General features: G+C 37.3%; 1 protein-coding gene across 1 annotated transcript in view; it reads right to left on the bottom strand.

Annotated features, from left to right (window-relative positions):
* snap25a (synaptosome associated protein 25a) overlaps positions 1 to 15,225 on the bottom strand; it is a 43,622-nt gene extending 28,397 nt beyond the window's left edge. The window contains exon 1 of the mRNA XM_086060711.1: positions 15,040 to 15,225. The gene's annotated coding sequence lies outside the window, so the exon portion shown is untranslated. The remainder of the gene's footprint in view (positions 1 to 15,039) is intronic.
* Between the last annotated feature and the right edge of the window lie 903 nt (positions 15,226 to 16,128).

Below are 16,128 nucleotides of genomic sequence, written 5' to 3'. Positions count from 1 at the left end.
TGAGCTCAAATGAGGGAATGATGAGTTATTAACATTGTTTTTAGTTTTAAATTATATTTTAGCCGTTTATAATTATGTTAATTTAGTATGGCTGTATGAATAGACCTATATTCTTATCTGTGTTACTTTCATGAGAAAGAGCAACGGGTCTGTCTATTCATTCGTAATCAGAGGGAGGTTCCGGGGAAGGGAGTCAGGCTTATTATTATTGTATTCTTTTAATCTGATTTATACCCATGGGAACTTGCTGAACTTGCAGAAGGGAGGAGAGAGGGATTTTCTTGTATTAATTTAGTTGTAACCAGGTGTGTTGTGGGCTGACCTTTATCTGAACCCTTTTTGTGAATAAATAACGATGTGAGCTGGAGAGAGGGAGCCACATTTGAACAGATGATCGCTTGGATGATTTGTCAATGTGGACCAGAAGCTTCTGTTAATTAAAAACCTTTGCAAAGGAACTCCTTCAACAGAATCTCACCATTCAGTTAATTGAACACGCAAAGAGTACAATACTTAATATTGTCTACTCTAACACTTTCTGGGCCTGGATTTCCCCCCGCTGATTTCCAGTGTATCCAAAGATACTGATTAAAAAAAGAAAAAGAAAAAAAAGCTGATCTTAAATTGTTGTGAACACTGTGTTGTGTCTGTTGCCTTTGGATGTTAATGTATGACAGATGTCATCAGCTCTGACAATCCAAATGAAGGAAAACAGCCACATGGGTCCCTTAATCCATCACTTCCATCATTGAATAAAAGAAATGAGGCTGAGTCAAAGCTTTATGCTATCACAGGGATGTTTGTCAAGCAACAATGTGTTCATGCATCGAGGCAGCAGCAAGATGCTAATAAACTATGACCACAGAGCTATTGACATACAGTACACTACATGGATCAAACTGATGACCTTTGAGTTAAAGGCTACCCTTTTGTTCATGAAACGCTCCCTTGTAAAGGACAACCTTCTCGGAGATTCCCATCTGATGAGATGCCAGGTAATCAATCTGGGAGATGTTTGAGAATAAGGCCAAAATGTAGCAAAATACAATCAGTATACAGAATCTTCAATTAACCCAGAATGTACTTTCAACTCGTCCGTTTGCTGTCATCAAGACTATAATGCTCTGATGAGCAGCGCAATGTTCGGCGAAAAAGGCAACACAGTCAGATGGTACAAAAAATAAGAGTTATTGATGACAGTAGTCGCTAGTCTTGCTAGCTTCGGCTATTCTGATCGCTGCTAGTCTTAAAATATTCATACCAGCAGTAGCAGGATCACAGGACTTGATGATGAAGAACAAGGGCAGGGTCACATAGTCAAGGTCCGTCTACCAAATTGTTACACAAAATAATGCGCGAGCAACTGTGTGCTAACAAGAAATGGTTGTGAGAAGTAACAACCGGACGAGAGTTCTGGAAAAAAAAAAAGACAACTGAGTTTAATGTAGTAGATGATGCTATTTTATTTGTTCTTGCTTTGCTTATGGTGTAATGCTATCTCATGCATTCGCTAGGTAACTAAATTTGTATTCAGACATGGCTGCCTTGCTAACGTACATAGCTCTTGCCACTGATGCTGATTGGTTCAGTTTACTATACTAATAAAATAGCACTACATTGGCCCCAAAAGACGCTGGCCCACCGGGTGTAGCCCAGGGCCAATCCGGCCCTGATTTACACAAAGCAATACCTCAGAACATTTGTGAGTGATGAGATTATTGCCTAGCATTGCCATATTTGGTAAAATTTTTTTTTTAACTACAATCAAAAACACAAAAATGGAATATGTACCGATTAATCTTGGTCAGATGTCACTAAAAAGGTGACAAACGTGCTCCAGTAATTTTGTGAACTTTATTATTATTATTTTATTTTATTTATTTTTACAAATATTCATAGTGTATCATAGCAATTCCAGAATATAATCCATTATATCGTCACTATCTTGTGAAAAAACATTTATGTCATTTTTTTCTTTCTTTCTTTATTTACATTTTTACATTTATGGAATCATGAAACTGAATGCAGGAATACCAAAAACAGAAAATAATGGACATAAGTGTTTTTCACCGGTCAGCGACAATATGCATGCCTCATAGGTGCTAAACGTGTAGCAAACACACCAACATCTGTGCGTGCGTATGTGCCCATACAAAAGGTGGCGCACTGCTCTCCACTTTAGTTGCCTCCCACCTTCACCTAGCAGAGATTACGCAGATCCATGTCAATGAATGGTAACCACGGTGACCCCAAGTCAACAGCGAGGTAATAGAAATGAGACACTTAAAGGGACAGAAACATGCTCACTTTTATTGCAATACATAACCGTGCGTGCGTGCGTGCGTGCGTGCGTGCGTGCGTGCGTGCGTGTGTGTGTTGCCTCAACGAGGATGCTGATTAGTGGCTGGATTAAATTTATGACACTAAAGAAGGGCCAGTAAAAGTGATTTATGGTATGTGCAGTGGAGACCTCACGCTGTAAAGCAATTATTGGATTAAGGCTGAAGACTGCGCCCATCCTTACACAGGGTTTTAAATAATCACTACAATACTACCTACAACCAATAAAAAGGGGAAATAAGAGTAGAACAAAACAACATCTAAGGTTTATAGGAACATCCATTTACCCATCCATTCATCCATCAAGTGTTTTTATGACTTCTAGAGCAGCGAGGTCACCATGGGAACAATAACGTCAGATATGAATATGCTCTTATTTCAACCTATGGTACCACCACAGGGCTGTCCAATTATATTCTTCCTGTAGAAGACTGCCTTTCTCTGTCACGTAGTTTGTACTTTGTTATACTCTATTATGATTATAAACCAAAGTGCAAAGTTAGATGACTACTGTACAAGACTCATCCGATTTAGATGTCCAAATTAATATGACTGAAGCTCACAATTTGAACAAAAAAGTATGACACTGGAGTGCAGAGGACTAACTATAGGTTATGTAAACAAATACTTGCTATACATGCTAATTCTAAAAAAATATATGCTACATTTATAAATACTGTACATTTAAAAAAAAATGTAAATGTAACCTCAGTATCTGTCTGCTTGCACGCTGATCAAATTCAATAAAATTGCATAAGACCTTGTGCCAAGCTTTAGACGTGGTCTGAGCAGGTTTACTGTAAGATTAGTCTGACTTTTCTGCTTTTTTTCTCATATCAATGTAATTATCATCTCAATATTTTGTCTGTATTGTTTAATCAAAAATCTATTCTCATATAATTTGATAATTATTTTCCAACATTTCATATAACTTTTCTCTTTATATTTTTAGGGGGTAAAATCCTGATTTTTAATTTTTTTTTTTTTTTTTACAAATTAATGCAGTACTTGAAAAATCCTCTGAAGGTCAGATCTGGTGTGCATTACAATAGAGACTGCTGATTAATGGATTCAGCTTTCTTTTGCACCACTTTTGATGAAATTATATATAAATTCAAATCTAATGAGTATTTGGGGGGGGGGCTTAGATAATCAGCAACGTCCTTCTCCTAAGTGCTTTGTGGTGAAAGTGTCTGTTACTGCACATTATGACAGTATATAATATTAACAAAGTGCTATATTTACAACCTTGACTAATAACAGTGATGTAACATGACACAATACGCCTCAGTGTCACTTTGGCTCGAGCTCACTCTCCAGAGAGGAGCTGGCATTAAGTGCTGGCGCGCCATCTCAACGGAGCGCTTGTCAGAGACTTCCATGCATTATTGACCAGAGAACCCCTGAACCCCCATCCCTTATTCAGCTCTCTTTCTCGCACACATGCACAGCTGACAACTGTGACATGGATTCTTGGACATTTGAATTTTCACCACAAAATATTATTATCTTTATGATTTCTAATTTGATTTTAATTTTTGTTTCTGTATATGAATGGAAATAAAAATTCCCCCCAAAAAATCAAACTGAGTCTTTCCTTCTAGGCATATTACACTTTAGGCACAAGCCACATTAATTCAAGGATTTGCAAAGAAAACACGATGCTGTAAACAGTCTCATCATTTAATTGATTGCCTCCTTAAGGGAATGATGTGGATGCCAGTAAAAGGAAGATGGAAAGTGAACTCAAGGGCATTTTTGATGATCTCAATCTGATTATTGGCACCGAGATGCCGGCCCCTGATCCAGCTCTTCTCTTGAGAGGAGAGAGGCATACGCAAAAATAAATAAATAAATAAATAAATAACCAAACGTGTATTCCAACCAATGTTATTGTAGTTAGTTAGTTGCCAAAAACTAAGTACAAAGTAGTTCAAACTAAAATTGAAAAAACATTTTCTTCAACACAATAAAAGAAAGCCAAAAGCTAATTGAAACTACATCTTAACTAACTAAAGATAACTACAATTACAGCGAAAAAGTCTGTTGTCAATTAATATCATGCATGAGCAATCAGGATTCATTTAAAATTTATTAATTTTGGTATTGCTGTGCATCCGTAGCTTCAAAAAAGGAAAGGTCAGTTATTTGAAAATGATAACTTACTGTTTTTTTAATGATCAAATGATCAATTATCTTACACTCAAAAAATACTAAAAATAAATTAAATAAAACGAAGCATTAAAAAACTAATGAAAACTAACAAACTTGCTCTAAAAACTAATCATAACTAACTGAATTTATAAAACAAAAGCCAAAATGAAAACTAACTTTAATGACAAATCCAACGCTAAATAACCCGAACACAAACTCCCACAGTAGTAATTGTGTCTTTTGACCTCCTTGCAAGTTGAAAATCATTCCAAGCATTGCCTCAGCAAATTTCCTGATGTTTTAGCAAACCCTTAGCAAAAATCAATCCATAACGCCTTAATCAATATTGATGCTTTCCATTTCCCTTCAGGAGCAGCTGGGGAAGATGATAAAAGATGATTATTCCGACTTGAGCTAAAATACATTAATAAATCCACAATCAGTAATTCGGGCAATTTGTTATGTTTTTATTTGTTTATTTTTCCTTTCAGACAATCATTGTGACAATTTTCAACATGCAGTTTACAACATGTATAGTTACCCCCGAAAAGAAAAAGGGCTGACGGGATGAAGCCGAAGCTTATTAATTCCCATCCCCAGAATACATTCGGCCGCAGATGATCAAGATATTGATTTATCGAATATCAAGTTAAGTCATTATCAAGTTTTTGATTGATTCCATCACTTAAGCAGATGACTTAATTCCCAACCTGCAAGTAGCCAGGCCACTTCACAGCATGTTAAATATTTGAGAAGTCATAAAATCATAGACATTAAAAAGCAATTAGGCTTGTCCAGAGGATAATACACTCAACATATACACACACTAGAAAAGATCAAATTACACTTTGATGACATTTTTTTTTAATGCCCCTAAGCAAGATAATAGCAATAAGTTACGATACTGTAAATTCGATCAAGAACATGACATGTTTGCGTTAGAAAGACTAAAAAGTCGGCCAAAAGATTTCAAAAAGCTACAACAAAATTCCCCCCAAAATTCCAAAACATATGAGAAATAGAGTAATGGACACTTATCATCCTGCAAAGGGTTTCAAAGAAGTTCTAAAGCTTTCGGACTTCAGCAATCCATCATCCACAAATGAAGAAAATATGTAACAGTGGTGAACTTTCCCGGGGGTGGCCGGCCTACAGAAATTTCCCCCAAAAGCACAGCAATGACTCATCCAGGAGATCACAAAGGAACCCAGGACGACATCTAAAGAACTGCACGTCTCCTTTCATGACTCTGCAATAGAGGGTAATTTGGTCCAATTAATTATTCAATTAATAATTGTTAATTATTCAATTAATCATCAATTGAGTCATTAATTGAAGGAGACTCAAATTTGATATTTAAATTAATTGTGAGCCGAGCCTGCAGAGCACCACATCGATTTATGTTAATTTATCAGGATAACCGATGATAACCTCGTTCAATCAGTCAATAAAATGAAGGTTGTAACCTTTAACAATTTGAAATTGAACTAAAGAAAAAAAAAGAAAAAATTTGGTGAGTTCTTTGTGCAGCTTAGAGGTTAATATGAACTGATAAAACACACACAGTACACAATCATGTTTTGATTTTGTGCATGTTTGTTTTCTAATCTATTTGGGAAAATAAAATAAAATAAGAAAAACTCTACCTACTGTGATAGGAAATAGAACCAAGAACTAAAATGATAAAATAATCAAGGGGGGAAAAAACTAACAAACAAGAAAAGAGAAACAGTCTTAAATGAGGTGATGGAACTTCCTAACATTAAGGCTCATTTTGCTTTTGCAGAAAAACAAATAACCCATCTGAATGATTTCCAGGATAAAAGTTGAACAAATGTAACAGCATTTTGGAAAAAGAACATCATACCATCAGTCAAACATGTTAGTAGTGTGATGTTCTGGGACTGCTTTGGTACTTCAGGACCTGGACGACTTTGCTGTGATTGATTGAACCATGAAGTCTGCTCTCCCCCCAAATGGTTTAGGGATGAGCTAGTAAAAATCTGGACTTGAGTCCGATTGATATGCTGTGACATGCTATGGCACGACCTTGGTCGTTCCATGCTCGAGAACCCTTCATTTTTTGCTGAATTAAAACAATTCTGCCAGGAAAAGTGGGCCAAAATATCTCCACAGAAGTGGGAAAGACTCATTGCCAGTTATAAACAAAACCAAACATAAAATATTTCATTTCAGTTATTAGGTTTCAGTCTACTTTTTCCACACAGCGGCCAGGTAGCATTTTTCTGATATTTACATTTCATTGATAATCTTAAAACATTAAAAGGAATAGCGACTGTAATGACAAGTTTGCTCTATGTTATTTGTTATTTATTTGGTTGTGAGATTCATTTTTCCCAAAAACATTTCCAGTTTAATACATTTTTTAGAAACTTTATTTGGACGTCCGCCGCCATTGTTATTTACGTCACAACGCATTCAATGCAAAGCAAGGTATGTCTCCGTAGCGTTCCTAAAGAAACAACATGCGATCGGTATGTGTCACCCTCCCCCATGCCGTGCTCTCATCATTCACCAGACGCATTCAAGAATTTCGATTGTCCCTTTAGGAACGCTACGGAGACATACCTTGTTTTCTTTATTGGCGTTTCACATTGCTCAGCAGAGAGCCTGCCGCCATTCTACCTCATTACGCACTGAATGCGTTGCAACGTAAATAAGAATGACGGTGTACGTCCAAATAAAGTTTCTACAAAATGTATTTAACTGGAAATGATTTTTGAAAAAATGAATCTCGTAGTTATGTTAGTAACAACCAAATAAAAGATATAGAGCTAAATTGTCATGACAGTCAGGGTTCCTTTCAATAAGAGGAAGAATTTGAGAAGTTTTGTATAATATTGATGCTTTCTGGAATTGTGATATGAGAGTGCTGGTGCAAAGAGATGGATTAAGTATGTTTCCAAGATTTCTCAATAATACATTTCATTATTCAAATGAATAATAATCATAAGCATAGTTAGACAGGACAGAAAGTAGGATGGCGTCATCTTGGTAGATCTGCCTCAAAGGGGTATATTTAGTCATTTGGGAGTCCCCAGTCATGGGGCTGAAAAGATTTTGGATGTCAATGTTTACATCGACTAAGGCGTGGGAATGAAAACATGAATCAACGTTTACCACTTGAGTCGCTTTAATACTCGTATACTACATGTACATGCACTGGCAAGTGCAACTGGCTCTTGCTGTTGTTGGTGAATCATATTCGTTGTCAATGTGAAAAATAATTTTGCTAGCTTTGATTTAAAAAATATATATTTTCCCCGGACCATCTTCTCCTTTTTTTTTTTGTTTGCCTGGATAACTTCTGGACTACTTCATTGCGTGACAAGAAAGGGCGGAGCAGTTGAAACTAACAATATAAATGTAAGTATTTTTGAACTGCTTTTAAGTGTGTGAATTAATACAAAAATAATTGTAATTGTTTTAAATAGAAGAACTCTTTACTAATCAGTTCTTATGAGGCATTTGGGAGCCCTTGGAAATATTGATGCCTGTGTATTCCCAGGGTAGCTCCGCCCCTCCTCAAAGATAACTATCACATGAATGCAGTATACGTATAGAGAGTATTTTTAAAAATATTAGTTGAACACTTTAGTGAAAAATAAGACATTTGGGGAGCAATTTCAAAACAATCAACAGAACGATTATCTTGCCTGATTTACTCTGAATACTGGGGGAAAAAAATACATCCACTGTATTTATCACTACATCATCATTGGCCAACTCCTTTCTAAGAATTCTATCCAAGTAGAATGCTGTCTGATGAGGCTCGCATGCATTTCCTGTATTCGCACTACTGCAGCTCTGGCGCCTCGGGAGCAGCCATTTTGTTTCTCCGTTTTTTGTTTATATGCTGAGCGTGTCTGCGAGAGAGCGAGAGGCTGTCCTGAGAGGGCTGACTGGACACAGAAAAAAAAGAAGCTGCAACTGCCTTTCATCCTGAAATAACATTTTCGCAGCATCTCAGCGTTTAGGTTCACAAAAACTTCTTAAAAAAAGAAAATATTTTCAGAAAATATCAATAAATTGATTGATGCTACATTGAGTGTACCACTGACTAACAAAGGAAATTCTTTACATATAAAAACAGTTCCAATTTATTATTATTATTATTATTAACCTGTCTAGACATTTTACTGACATTATTTACAGTTTAATAACTTGACTTTTAAATCAAAACTGTGTCACTACAACATCCCTAGCAAAAGACTCCCAACACCTCATCGATACTATTACCTGATCTCAGTGCTGCTTTTGACACTGTCAATCATAACATGCTACCAACGTGTGTTGAAACGTGTGTTGGTATTACAGGCACAGCGATTTCTTGGTCGTGTGACCTCTGAGTATTGTAATGTCACCTGCGGAGTTCCACAGGGATCAATTCTTAGCCCTTTATTGTTTAGCATCTATACATGCTTGATAAATGTTCTATTACCCAAAGTGACTCACCAAAAAATCCGAGGTGTTGTATTTGACTCAACTCTCCCCTTTCAAATGTACATCAAGAACATTACCAGAACTGTGTTGTGTCATCTCACAATATCGCTAAGATACGAGCCATTCCATCCTCTAGTGACAGAGAGATCATAATTCATGCGTTTGTGACGTTTCACCTTGACTATTGCAGTGTTGCTTTCCTGTCATCCCATGTCTAGTTTTAAAAGGAAATCCTTTGCAGTCAACTAGACTAAGTGCAATTTCTGGAGAAATTGAGTGGGAATGCTGAATGATAATATTTGAATGCATGTGGAATGCTTATGAAGTAAATTGAAAGGTAAATGAAAATTACAAATGATTAATTGTAGTTGAATGATAAATGAACAAATAACTTGAGGTGCATCCAGTATAAGTGGGAGGGTTTCAAATCAAAGCTCCACAGCACTACCCACTGTGCTAGAGTGGACTTGCTGAAGTGTTGTGAAATAGTATTGAAGGGTGTCTTGCTGATTTACTGGGAACTAAAAGATTTCATATATAGGTTAAAAATCAAAAATATAGCAATTGCCATGCATATTTTAAAGTATGTTTCAATTCCGCTATCGTTGAGTACATGTCAAGCCTCAACAAGCTAAAGAGAGAAAAGTTACAAAAAATGTAAATGTAAATCCCGTTGAAGATGAGCGGGGAAATGTTTAAATTTAACGGTAAATTGTGCAATACTGTAAGTAATGTGGAATCAGACGATATATACCCCGGGGGGCGTGAATTTGCTGGATATAATATTGTGAAATGTTACACATTATTTTGTGTATTTTTCATGCGCTGAACGCACCAAATCCAGACACAAATGATATAAATATATTTGTATATTGTATATTATATTTACAATGCAGGTAAACATTTAATCAGATTTTTGATAGAGTTTTTTTCCCAGCTCCATACTGTGCTCCCCTTTGAAAAGCACAGATCATACCTTCGTTTTTTTTCTCCCTCCTTCTTCATGTTTCGATTTTTGTTTTGTTTTATTTATCTAAGGAACTCGGGGCACTAATTAGCAAACCGCTAGACTTCTCCTTCTGTCTCCCTTGGTTGGTCATTGTTATTTTTAGTGTTTCTCTAGTGCGTTGTGACGCTGAAGAAAAAATTCTTGTTTGTTTTTACATACTTAACTAATAAATCTGATTATTATCCTCATTTCTGTTGTTGTGTTACTAGAGACTTTGTGTTGATATCTGGAGTTACCCATATAAATGCTACACAATTTTTAGGTTTGGTATTTGAATCTTGGCTGTGTGGTGTTGTATGTTCTCTCTGTAATTGCTTGGTTTTTCTTGGGGTGCTCCAGTTTCCTCCCAGATTCTTAAAGACCTTGAGCACAGAAGGGTGAATGGTTATTTGGGACTAAACCTGGCATAACTCAACACATTCAGGGTGACAATCAGATAGTACAAGGCATGCTGTATTCATTAGCATGATCATGTTCGTCATGCATCCAAAAATGGAACTGCTGCAGTTAGCTCACAAGTTCAACCGCAGCACTTTAAAAAAAAAAGTGGCCAGTGGTCAAGTTCTTGGAACTAGGGCACTTAAAATGCCCTTGCTTGCTTTTCACCTCAAGCGTCAATATCGCTAGACCCCCATATGCTGCTTTCCATGCGGCAGGAGTATAAAAAAAAAACAACAACAAAAAAGACACACACTCCGAAATAGTGTATCCATTATGTAAAAAGAAAAACAATAGCCATCTTGGTCCTGCCAGTAGAATGCAAAAGAATCGATGACGAGTAACATTTATTATTAATAATTTACTTATATTGCACAGCAAATGCAATATAATAGCTGTATTAAAACTGCTTTTGCAGCGATAGACTGCAATGGCAGCCGATGAAATGAAGACTTCTGCCAAGGTTTAAAAGCAATTTGCCTTGTTTTCTATAGACCGCATGGTGCACTAGTGGCTGGTACGTCTGCCTCTTAGTTCTGAGGTGCGTTGTTCAAATCTTGGCCTGTGATCGGCTGGTGGCTAGTCCAAGGTACCTTGAATTTCGCCTATAGTTTTAATTCTCACGTGATCCTAATGAAGACAAGTAATATAAAACAGTGTTTTAGTTAGCCAAATCACCCATTTTACACAAGAAAAAAACAGCAAACAGAAATACTGAAATGATGATCTCGTCTCGCGATTGATGACTGCCCCTTTCATGGAAAGCCTGTACTGGGGGAATTCCAGTCGCAATGCAGCAGACACGTCCACGTCAAATTTATTAGCAATAAATGTAATACTTATGCATATATTTGTGGAGACAGGGGTCATGTTGTATTTTACCATTTTAAGTATGTGCAGAATTTACTTTGAGTTACTTCATGTTAAAGATTAGATAGCTCTTAATATGAAAAGAAAAATGCACTGAGCTGTCACCAATGTCTTAGAAATGCAGTTCTGCCATCGAGTGGCAGAAAAATGACCTCAACACATATCAATATCACACTTGTTTTTTTTACAGTACAGTACTTCTTTTTAATTTTAACTAAATGTTATGATTTATTATGAAGTTACTGTATCAATGACTAAAATATGCAGCCATATTTCTATAAGTTTAACTTTTTTTCAAATATTTTTTTCAAATATGAAAACTTTTTATTTTATTTTATTGTACATTTTATTGTACACATTTAATTATTGAAGTCATGTGATTAATTACGATTAAAAAAATGTAATCGCCTGACACACTATATAAAATTAGTGGAACAAATGTTTTGTTTTGCTTATTTTTAATTTACCCACACTGTAACAAATTTCTGTAAAATCTAAAGTAAAAAATTACAAAATGTTCTTGTTTTTTAATTTTACAGTATTTAACTGTATACGGCAACGCATTGTAGGTAAAAACAAAGTACAGTAATTTGCTTTATAATTAGCAGTAAAATACTGTCAATTTTACAGCAACTATGTTTTGGCAGGTATTATATGTGGATTACAGGTAAATACTGTAAAGATTGTTGGATTTTGGGTATCTCTATAGCAGAAGAAGCAAATAGCGGACCCTGTATTGTCATCGGAGCAAGGACAAGAAAAATATTTGAGCGCAAGGGCAGTCTGCATCGTCTTCACATCGCATTTCTATTTTCTCAGATAAAACTGCAACATTAGTTAACGTTAATTTATGCGCTCGGCTGCAGAACGAGGATTTATTTTACAACAAGGGTGGCACGGTGGTTGGCTGGTGAGCACGTCCGCCTCCCAGTGTTCAGGGCGTGAGATCGAGTCTGGGCTTCAGCCTTCTTAGATGGATGCATGTTCTCACTGTGCCTGCGTGGGTTTTCTCCGGGTGCTCCGGTCTCCTCCCACATTCCAAAGACATGCATGGCAGGTTAACAGAGCACTCTAAATTGTCCCTAGGTGTGATTGTGAGAGTGGATGGTTGTTCGTCTCTGTGTGCCCTGCGATTGGCTGGCAACCAGTTCAGGGTGTATCCCGCCTACTGTCCGAATCCAGCTGGGATAGGCTGCAGCGACCCTTTTGAGGAATAAGCGGTAAAGAAAATAGATGGATGATTTTACAACGACAGACTGTATTTTTTACATAGAATACAAGAAACGGTTGTAGACTAGATTCCAGGGAATTGCTATAAATGAAATACAGCAAGTAACTGTAATTTATATACAGTAAATACAAAAAAATATATATAGTAATGTATTTCTTGTAAATTCTACAGTCAATTTGTTACAGTGCAAATCTGCTCTGAATAAGTTACATAAAATTGAAGCATTCTGTATATTTCATAAAAAAATTAATAACATACAACTTTTTACAAATGAGGCTACAACAGAAAGGGCACTTTTCCTCATCCAAGGCAGGTCCTGGGTCTATCTGTGAATGTGTCTGGGTTCATTGTACTTTCTGCCATCTAATGGAAGAGCATTTTATTATTACGCCCATCTCTATATAAGAGTTTTGCACAAATTAAGTCAAATTAGGGAAATCTATCAAGGATCATTAAGGCTGATTGGGAATCACTGGTATAGCAAAGGGATGGGTGCATGTCTGTCAGTATTAACTAGAATCTTTCCGGAGAATCTACTCTTACTGTATATCATCATCTAATGGACTGAAGAGACTGCATTCTGAGGAAAGTGCGTATAGTATATCCCTGAGTGACTCAAAAATGGAGAATAAATAAATAAATTCATCCGGACCGTCACAAAAACTTCATGGGTTCTTTCTTACACGAGCCACCCAACTTTCCTTAAATCATGTGGAATAGTTATTATGCCATCTGCTAACATGTAAACAAGCAATCTAAAAACAACTGCAACAATGAAACATCCCTCAGCATCCCTTGATTGCGCAGCTGTACCTAATGATGTGGCCTGTATAATAGAACAACAAGCAGTAAAACAAAGAATAATTTTTGCCATATTTTTTATTCTTCTTTTATTTAGTTTTTACAGTGTTTATTTGTTGTTATGCTACATTTCGAAGCAATCCATCCACGCACAAACGGAACTATAACTGTATTACAAGTCATAAAATATTCACCAGCCTGCACCAAAAAGGCAATGCAGCTACGCAGTCGGCTCATATTGAGCAACATCCATCATACTGTTTATCCGGGCTTCGTTTCAGCAGCGGTATAGTAAGCGTGTAACAGTACCAGGGTGTTTCTGAGAAGCCAACCCACGGTGATCATATCAGTGAGTCACCATTCATCTGGCAAGCAACCCCTTTCTCAATGTGCTCAACAGGCTCTGCACACTCCTCCCATCACCCCCCTCCCACCCTCCTCTCGCTCTCCCTGCAGTTCAAACGGTGCAAGCTGCGTATAGCAGTCATGACAACCACATCCTAACACCCCCTCGGTTAGGGCGTCTTCTCCACAATGTGAGCTGTATTTTGCTACTGGCGTAAATGCGGGGCGGCTATATTTAAATGTGACATAAACACGCTGCTTTTACACCCCTGTCGCAGACCACATGAACCACTAGTGTCAAACAGACAACATCGTCACAACATCTGTTTACTCATCTATCTATCTATCTATCTATCTATCTATCTATCTATCTATCTATCTATCTATCTATCTATCTATCTATCTATCTATCTATCTATCAATCTATCTATCTATCTATCTATCTATCTATCTATCTATCTATCTATCTATCTATCTATCTATCTATCTATCTATCTATCTATCTATCTATCTATCTATCTATCTATCTATCTATCTATCTATCTATCTATCTGGGGCGCACCCCATAATGCAACAGTGGCCCACAGGTGACCCATAACTTAGGGATGTGACATAAACGCAGCGATTCTTTTCCTTCTCCCACCTTAGCCGCAGCGCGTTAATTGACAACTACCCCCCCCCCCCCACCCCCACCCCCCGCCACTCGCGTTTGACGGAACACGCGTGGCGTCCTCATTGACGGCGACAAGCGTCGAGGGTGTCACGGGTGCGCACCCATTCGGAGCTCCTCCACCCACACTCGCCCCCTCCTTTCTGTTTATACGGGCTACCCTCCTCCCGTCAACTTCCCCATGGCGCACTTTACTATTGCACATCCGCCGCAATCACCTTGTATGCACTCTGTTCTCCCGGTCTTTCTGTTCTTTAAACAAAAAACAAAAACATTTTCGTGCTAATGATTGCCCATTTTGATGCGGCGTCAGTGTAACTGCTGCCGGTTCACGTGTACCTAAATGATATGTAGCTCACTATAATCTATGGAAACCAAATACATTTATCATATTTGACAACATTGCGGCTTGCCCCCTCCCCTCCCATCCTCGCTTTTCACTGATGCGTCGCTATCCGAGGTGCTGAAAGAGCGAAAACGCCCACCTCGCATCGACGCATTATTGCGCAGCGCATCCATCCGACTCACTGCGCGTTTGCGCTCGGGAGGTCACGCATCGTCCATTCCTCACACTCTAAAATAAGACGAATCTGTCGCAAATACATATCAGAACCGCCGCCAATCACTGCCGTTCATCCACAAGCGTTAAGCAACTGACACCCAATGCGCAAATTGTGGAAAAGAAAAGAAAAGAAAAGAAAAGGAGAGCAGACTTACCCGAGCTTGTTGTTGTCGGCCTGCAGTCAGCACTGGAGGGAATGTGTTCGCTTTTTTAAACCAGCAGCCCCCTCTGTGTGTGTCTGTGTGTGCGTGTTGACGCTGTGACGGCGATGCTGCAAAGGTGCTGCGCCGGAGTCTTCCTCACTTCTTCAATGAGGGGAAGCAGTGCAGCTCTCGTCAAAGATGGCGGAGCCTCTGACGTCAGCAGCAGCAGCGTTTAATAGAAAAAAAGGAGGCGGTGTTTGTTTTTTTAAAATACATATTTAATTTTTTACACGATGGGTCTATGCAAGGAGCATCTTGAGCGAGATATATTCTCAATATAGTCTGAGATACTTTATTAAGTAGGTTATACCCGCAAGTGGTGAAAACTTAAGTAATACAAATACTTGGTTGCTGTACTTAAATTTAGGTTTCTGGTCTTATATTTATTCGATATATATTCGACTTACAAGTTAATTTGTTCCATAGCCATGTCATCACGCAACTTACTCATATTAGATCATATCCCATTGAAATAAATTAAAATGCCATCAATCTGTTTAGACCAACAACAACAAAAACACCAGATTTTTGTTACGTTTCTAATGACGACAAATAAATTATCCAAAAAGTATCCAATTGACAGTTTAAAAAACAACATTAAAATACCTTTACTTTTAAGCACATTTCAGTCTGTCCTCATTTTTACTTAAGTAAAGTAAAGTGCATGAGTTAAATTCTTACGAATTGTTTTCTCATACTTAAGTGTTTGACTTTAGTCTTTGACTTTGGCAATTGTAGCTACATATAACACACACACATTGCAATCGAAGCATGGTTTCAAATTTACAGTATATAAAGTGCTTGATAAATTGACAAGAACATTGATACTGTTTGACTCAGAAACCACCGAACACCAATATGTGCTTTAATGCGACACTTTCACTTTTAACGCGCGCTTGAGGTTTTACCGTTTTGAACATTTCACACATTTTTATACATGAATTTCAGCAGAAATTAGTCAAACATTAATTACAAACAATAAAAATATTTTTTAATTAAAGTAAATAAAATAATTTGACATCCTTGACCATCAATTAATAA

Source organism: Leptonotus elevatus, chromosome 18, assembly GCF_054856555.1.
Source record: "Leptonotus elevatus isolate MCC_2025b chromosome 18, RoL_Lele_1.0, whole genome shotgun sequence".
NCBI lineage: Eukaryota > Metazoa > Chordata > Actinopteri > Syngnathiformes > Syngnathidae > Leptonotus > Leptonotus elevatus.
This window is presented reverse-complemented; position numbering and strand designations above follow the sequence as displayed.